This window comes from Vulpes vulpes, chromosome 7, assembly GCF_048418805.1.
Source record: "Vulpes vulpes isolate BD-2025 chromosome 7, VulVul3, whole genome shotgun sequence".
Classification (NCBI taxonomy): Eukaryota; Metazoa; Chordata; class Mammalia; order Carnivora; family Canidae; genus Vulpes; species Vulpes vulpes.
Window position 1 is genome coordinate 59,348,675 of NC_132786.1, and position 7,444 is coordinate 59,356,118.

General features: G+C 46.8%; 2 pseudogenes; both read left to right on the top strand.

The window, feature by feature from the left end:
- The first annotated feature begins 292 nt into the window (after positions 1–292).
- On the top strand, positions 293–4,000 carry LOC140599553 (adenosine deaminase pseudogene; annotated as a pseudogene).
- A 774-nt stretch (positions 4,001–4,774) lies between these two features.
- Positions 4,775–5,391, top strand: LOC140599554 (CXXC-type zinc finger protein 1 pseudogene; annotated as a pseudogene).
- The last annotated feature ends 2,053 nt before the right edge of the window (positions 5,392–7,444 follow it).

Here is a 7,444-nt window from a genome sequence, read left to right on the forward strand (position 1 = left end):
CAGAGAGACAGAGAGAGAGAGAGGCAGAGACACAGGCAGAGGGAGTCGCAGGCTCCATGCAGGGAGCCCAACGTGGGACTCAATCCCGGGTCTCCATGATCAGGCCCTGGGCCGCAGGCAGCGCTAAACAGCTGCACCACCGGGGCTGCCCAGGTATATCATTTTTCATGAGGTAGTTGGAGTCACTGTTCTAGATTCAACAGTGAAATATGTGCCATGTGGGCAAAGCCTGTTAGCAAATAAAAAAAAGAAGCCCAACCCAGTGGTGGGCATTAGATCTAGTGTGCCAACCATGGAAGAAGGGCCTGTGGGCAAAGGTAGAAGGACCTTGGTCCGGGGCCCTGAAGACCCCTCCCACCTTCCAGGAGCAAGGACAGCTGGTTGACAGGGTGTGGCTCCATGTAAGGACAGACGGGACCCAATCCACACCCGGTATGCAGAAGCCCCACTAGAACCAACATTGAGCTCCTAGTGTTCTGTTACCCTTTGTATGCTAGCTGCCTCTCTGCCACCTGTTTTTTCTTTGCCAGGCCCATCAGCTTCAGACATCTCGAGGTCCCTGTATGGGCCAGTTATTACAGAACTTATTCCCTTCTGACCTGCAGGGTGGGACGCGAAATGGTAGGATCCATGCATAAGCTTCCCGGAGGACTTTGTCAACAGAGGCAGAGTTTGACTCAGCTGCAAAGAGCCACCTGCCTCAAGGCAACTGCTCCCCAGAGTGAGTGACAGGCAATGATTATTCACAGAGGCCACTCGGCTTCCATTTAGGACACGTGTATGGGTCCTGCGAGTTCTCCAGCACCCTGTGGGGTGGGCTGATGCTGTGAGGTTGCCCAGTGGTCAGACTTCTCCCTCTGCCTGTGTTTCTTCCTCCCCACCCTTTCCAACCATGTTCGCCTTGATGTCACTGCCTAGGAAACACCCAGCTCCCTGAACTCCATCTCATCTGCAGTCGGGGACAACAGAGGAAAGACTCCAGGGAAGACAGGGCCTGCACACAAGAGGAATCAAATTCTACTGAGGCAGAAACTAACATAAAGACTGATGACACTGTGTGTGACAGTGTTTTGTTGATTGAAGCATTTGAATTGTGAACAAGGAAGAGGTCCACGAATTAATGGGGACCAAAAAATCAGATGGGTGTGGGCGGAGGAGACAAGTTGATTAGGGGACCTTACCTCTTCTTGGATTGCAAAGAAGATAAGAGAGAAGTAGGTGGAAATATATGGAGATTGAAGCATTTTTGTTTTTCAATGCAAATTTCAGTCTGGGTGATGCCATCACTTGTTGCAATATTAGGAGGGAGAATCGGATTGGGGAGGAGTACTTTCAAATAAAGTGTATATGTTTTAAATTATACAGATATATGTAAGTATACAGAAAATATATCTAAAATTCATGATACAGAAAGAATAGGAACCCAACACAAATGTAGAAATAAATTGCCTGAGATGAAAGGTAATTCCTTTCCTGTTCTGAGGGAGATGACTGAAAGTGTGAAAAATGTTAAATCTAGTGGTTGAAAGCATCTACATCCCAAATTATCTACTTCATTTATGAAATAATTTATACACCATCTGATGAAGGTGAAAGTAGCATCCACGGGGACTACATGACAATGGCAAAGGTCTGACGTACTCTTTGACGAGCAGAAAAGGAACTGGAATGCGTGGCTTACTAGGCCTGCCAAGCATTTTTGGAGAAAGAAATAAAATGACATCACATACAATGGGATATTTACTATGTCCTCTGGTGTAGTTATTTCCTCTTGGAAATTTTAAGGAATTTTAAGCCAGAAGAGCCTATCTCTACAGCTGTTAAGAATCCCACTCAAATGTGTAAATTGACTGTGAATGGCCTGGAAACAAAGTTATTGACCATATTTTATCATATGATACTGTTTTCATTTCTCCTCTAACCAAGAAATAAAATATAAGATTGTTTTCTCCATTTTCTTTGGATTATTAATAAATTCTTTTTTAAATTTATTTTTTAACGATGTTCAATTTGCCAACATATAAAATAACACCCTGTTCTCCTCTGGCTGGCGGTGGGGGTGGGGGCGGGGGGTGGCCCCGGAGGTGGAGGCGGAACAGGGGATGGGCGGGTGGGGTCCGCTACATGAAAGGGGGCGCTGGCTGCAGATGAGGGGTGACCCGGTGAGAGGATGTGTCCTGTGCCTGAAGTTCTTCTCTCTAGAGACTCCTGACGCTGTTGCTTTTTTGTTTGGAAGTTTGTTTGTTTGGTTTTTTGTTGTTGTTGTTTTCATACAGGTTTGCTTTTATGTCCACACTCAGCCCATTGAGAGAACCTGGCACAACCTGAATGGCCCCAGGACCCTGTGGAGCGCGGCCTCCCTGTTGCGTCCTGCACGCAGCCACACTGGCCCAGGCACATGGGACAGACAAGTCCTTGAGGGGAGACGGCTTGGCTGTGCACCTCAGGAGGCCGAGGGGCCACTGTGGCCGTGCACGAGAGTGGGATTAACAAATGCTGGTGGCGTGATTTTAAAAACCTCAAACAAGAAAAATCTTAAAGTAGTGCCTTTCATCCTCCACGTGCAAGTAGTGCCTTCCACGAACCTTATTTCCTTGCCCTTTTGCAATGTGCAGGAATGAGTGAGTGGCTGGCGTCCGATGCTCTCTAGGTCAGACTCCGCCCCGGCACAAGAAATTACAGTCACGTGAAGCAAACTGCCCTTTGTCTTGAAAGAAATTGTTTCAAAAGAAAAGTTTTTTTTAAAAGATTTGTTTGATGTTATCAGCCTCGTTCTTATCAACTTGAAATGTTGGCATTTTCTAACTGTGTTTTGTTGGCTACAGTAATTCAGTATTCCTGTCAAAATTGAAAAGTGCCCTAATTGAATGTGTTTGAATGTTATCCTTGCACAGTTCTTTATATTGAGAGACAAAATGTTTTACCTCACTGTTGGACATACATGCCAAGCTTTTCAACTTTAGGAGAAAAAAAAATATATTTTCCTGTATTGTAAATTTTAGACTATTTCATATACATTGTATTAAAACTGCCACATCAATTTTAATGTAGAGATTCTGCAAATCCTAGGGGAGGTGGTGGCCCTGGTGAGCCAGAACCTGTAGGAGGGAGAACGGGACTTCAAGGTGAAAGTGAGGCCCATCCTGTGCTGCCTGCACCACCAGCCCAACTGGTCCCTGGAGGTGGTGCAGCTGTGTCCGAAGTACCAGCAGACTGTGGTGGCCATCGACCTGGCAGGAGATGAGACCATTAAAGGGAGCAGTGTCTTCCCGGGACACGTGAAGGCCGACGAGGAGGCTGTGAGGAGAGGCATCCACCGCACTGTGCACGCAGGGGAGGTGGGCTTGGCGGAGGTGGTCCAAGAGGCTGTGGACGCGCTCAAGACGGAGAGGCTGGGCCACGGCTACCACACGCTGGAGGACGAGGCCCTTTATGCCAGGCTGCGGCAGGAAAACATGCACTTCGAGATCTGCCCCTGGTCCAGCTACCTCACAGGCGCCTGGAAGTCGGACACGGAGCACACGGTGGTTCGGCTCAAAAATGACCAGGCTAACTACTCCCTCAACACGGATGACCCACTCATCTTCAAGTCCACTCTGGACACGGATTATCAGATGACCAAACAGGGATGGACTTTACCAAGGAGGAGTTGAAGAGACTGAACATCAATGTGGCAAAGTTTAGTTTCCTCCCAGAAGATGAAAAGAAGCAGCTTCTTGATCTGCTCTCTAAAGCCTATGGGATGCTATCTTTGGATGCTGCAGCATCCCTGCAGACATATGGCCACCTCTCCAAGCCCTCCCCCTGGGGACGGAGCCTCAGTTCTCTGGGGTTGAACGGCACTCACCTTTACTCTTTCAAGGAGGACGATGATGACCATAGTCAACTTCTGCTGCTCTTGAAGCCATGTGCCTTTCTCTACACAGGAATACCTGGGCACACCACATCTCTCCTGACTACGGGCCAGAGTCTGGTTGAATCTGAAGCCTCCCTCCTATAGTGACGCATGCTGAAAATGTGGTGCTCAGTAAAGAAGCCAATGGGTGGTATTGTGGGAAAAAAAAAAAAAAAGGGAGATGATCATCTTTCTTTATTTTTTATTTATTTTATTTTTTTTTTTGGAGGACTGACTTTATTTATTAGGGAACCAAGAACAGATCACGTACCCTGGAACCTGGGTTATGCAGGAAGGTAGAAAATATCTACAGTGACTGGGTGACAGAACGGAGCACAACACAAGGTCCCAGGCCAGCCCACCATGGGAAACTGCCCCACTCACTGCACGGAAGACTAAAACCGAGTGGTTTTAGCAGCTGCCCCAAGACTCCAGTAATGATGAAATGGAACAAGGATTCTATACGGCTCCCCTCAGCTTCCCTGGAGAGAGTGGATGTAAATAGGTCAGAGGCCTGTCCGTGACAAAGTGGGGCAGCCAAGGCTGCCTCTGTCCTGGCCACTTGGGGCTGGAGCAAAGGCAAGCCTGGCCTCCCCCCGGGGCAGATGGCAAGGCCAGTCAAATCCACAAGCCGCCTCACGGGCTGGGGGAGGTTGGAAGATGTGGCATCAGGGAAGCGTTCCCACACCAGGTATCCATCCCTCAGAACAGCCGTGGATCCACGGTGACCCTGCTCACCCCACTGCCTCCACAGGGGTATGGAAACAACCCCTGCAGCCCACACTGAAAGTGTGACAAGGCTGGAGGAGAAGGTAGGAGGCCAGGGAAGCCGGGGTGTGGAGCCGCCAACAGAAGTGGAGCCCTGGAGGCTTCTGTGAAATGGGCCGACAAGTGTCCCCAACTTCATGTGCACCCACAATCCCAGAATGGCCCCTTGTTTGGAAAAGCAATGAGGGTGACAGTGGTGACACGGACCTGCAGATCTTCTGCGTCTCCACGGGCACCCTATCAACCCACGTGTTGCCTTGCGCCACATGGAGCGCTGCTACGCCAAGGATGAGAGCCAGACGTCCTTTGGGTCCATGTACCCCACAAGCATTGAGGGAGCTACACGACTCTTCTGTGATGTCTACAACCCTCAGAGCAAGACATCCTGGTAACGGCTCCAGGCGCTGTGCCCAAGCACTCCCGGGACCCCAAAGTGCCAGCTGATGAGATATGTGGGTGCCCTCTTGTACGTGATGTCTGAGCTCACGGGTGACTTCTGCCGCCTGCCCAAACGCCAGTGTACCCGCATTACTGCTGGGAAAAGTTGCGGCTGCTGGAGTGGACCTGGAGCGTGTGCGCGTGTGGCACAAGCTGGATGAGCTGTTTGAGCAGGAACGCACCGTTCGCACGGCCGTGACTGACCGGGCAGGATTACTGGCCTGATGCTGCACCACACGATCCAGCATGACCCGCTCACTACCGCCCCACGCTCCAGTGCTGACCACTGAGCTTCACTGGCCCCGAAGTCCCCAGGCCCTGCATTCCAGGCCCGGGAGCCCCCCCGAATCCCCCGTTTGTCTGCTCTGCCATTCATCTGTTTCTCCAATGGTCCCTGAGTTTCTCCCTGTGCCCATCCACCATTTGACTACCCAGCTGCCCTTATCAGAGGTTCTCTGGATATTCTTCTGTCCTTCTCTGTCCCTCTGTCTCTCCATTCTCTGTGCCTGGGTGGGACTGTGCAGTTTGCTCACTGTTGCCTCCCCTCTCCCTGGTTTTGTTAATAAAATTTTGAAGAACCAGAAAAAAAAAAAAAAAGATGATCTCTACAGGGATAAATGCTGGAAAGCCTGAAGCTCAATCAATTGATGTTGAAAACTCTTAAAGGGAGTAAAGGCTTGATCTGAATGGTCTAGAACATGTACTATAATTTATTTTTTTTAATTTTTATGATAGTCACACAGAGAGAGAGAGAGAGAGAGAGGCAGAGACATAGGCAGAGGGAGAAGCAGGCTCCATGCACCAGGAGCCCGACGTGGGATTCGATCCTGGGTCTCCAGGATCACGCCCTGGGCCAAAGGCAGGCGCTAAACTGCTGCGCCACCCAGGGATCCCATGTACTGTAATTTAATAGAAGAGATGGTCGTCTTAATATTTAATGATTTAAAAGAACTTCTCAGTCCATGCGAAGAGTACAGTCCAAGGATAAATCAAATTTCTGAACGCATTTTATGCTACATATGTGTATACTTTGCGATCCTCAGGTGTTCATGCCAAATATTCTCTTTCAATAAGTCCTTCAATACGTTTCTTAATAACAACTGGACTTGGTAAGAATCGAGCCTTCACCTGCTGAGTTACCTCTGCTACTAACACGCTGTGCTGCATCTTCTTTCTGTATTTCATTGTCCGCACGATAGCAGCTTTGATCTCATGTTTTCTGTCGTCATCTACTTTCTGCCTCGTTTCTTTCCTTTCTGGGTCAGATTCACCTTGTTTGGCAGCAACTGTTTGAATCTTGACTCTGTGTAGTTTGGATGTGAACTGATCATTAACTGTGAATATGTGGCCATTTTCTATTTCCTTGGACTTGGGTTCTTTTGTAAGAACCCGCTGTGTTGGTTTACCACAGGCGAGGGACTGCAGGGCTCTAGCAAGGTCTCTTTCAGGGATATCTGTTTCTTGTTGAATTTCCTCAAATGTGTATTTTTCTCTGGATGATTGAATTCATACATCTTTTATTCTTCTTTTGGCAAACATCAGATAATATGAGCAAAACCATATTTCTTGCTCACTAGAGTTACATACATTCTTTTTTCTTTATATAAGTTTGTAAACATATGTTGAGTGGATAAAATTCTTGGCTAAGGACATACTCTGACATATACTTTTCTGAGTTAGGAGAAAAGAAAGCTTATGAAACTTCCATTAGACCATAATCACACAGCAAACTAAATTAGTCTCTGCTGTTTTTAAATTAACATCTGCCATTTTTTAAAGACTTCAGTTTTTGGTTACAGCTAAAATGATTTTTATCTGAAGTTTATGAAAGAACAGAAGCTGACCACACAAATCTTACTCATAAGCATATTGGCCGTTTCAAAATAAAAAATAATAAAAATAAACCTATAATCAAGGAAATTCCACTCATCTTATTAGAAAAAAAATAGCTACGAATGTTATTGTAAATATAGATGGCAATTTGTAATAACTAGGCTTCATGATATTTGCTTTACTCCTTAATGCTTCTCTTTTGATTTTAAACTAACAGATTACTTCATAATAAAGGCAAGCCATTTAGCATTTTATAATTTAATTCTTTTATAAATTTCAGACCCCAAAAATTTCAGATCAAGTATTACAAAACAGTCAGCCTTCAGAATATATTTTGTTTGGCAGACAGAATGGTTTTTCTTCTTTTGAATTGGAATACCTTCATGCAGTACGTAACTTGCTCTAAGCTGACCCATCCCTACTAGCTTCCCACATTGTCACCAGCCGGGCATGTGAGGCTGACACCCGTTTTTAATATTATAAAACTCAGTATTAACCTACAAAAATTAA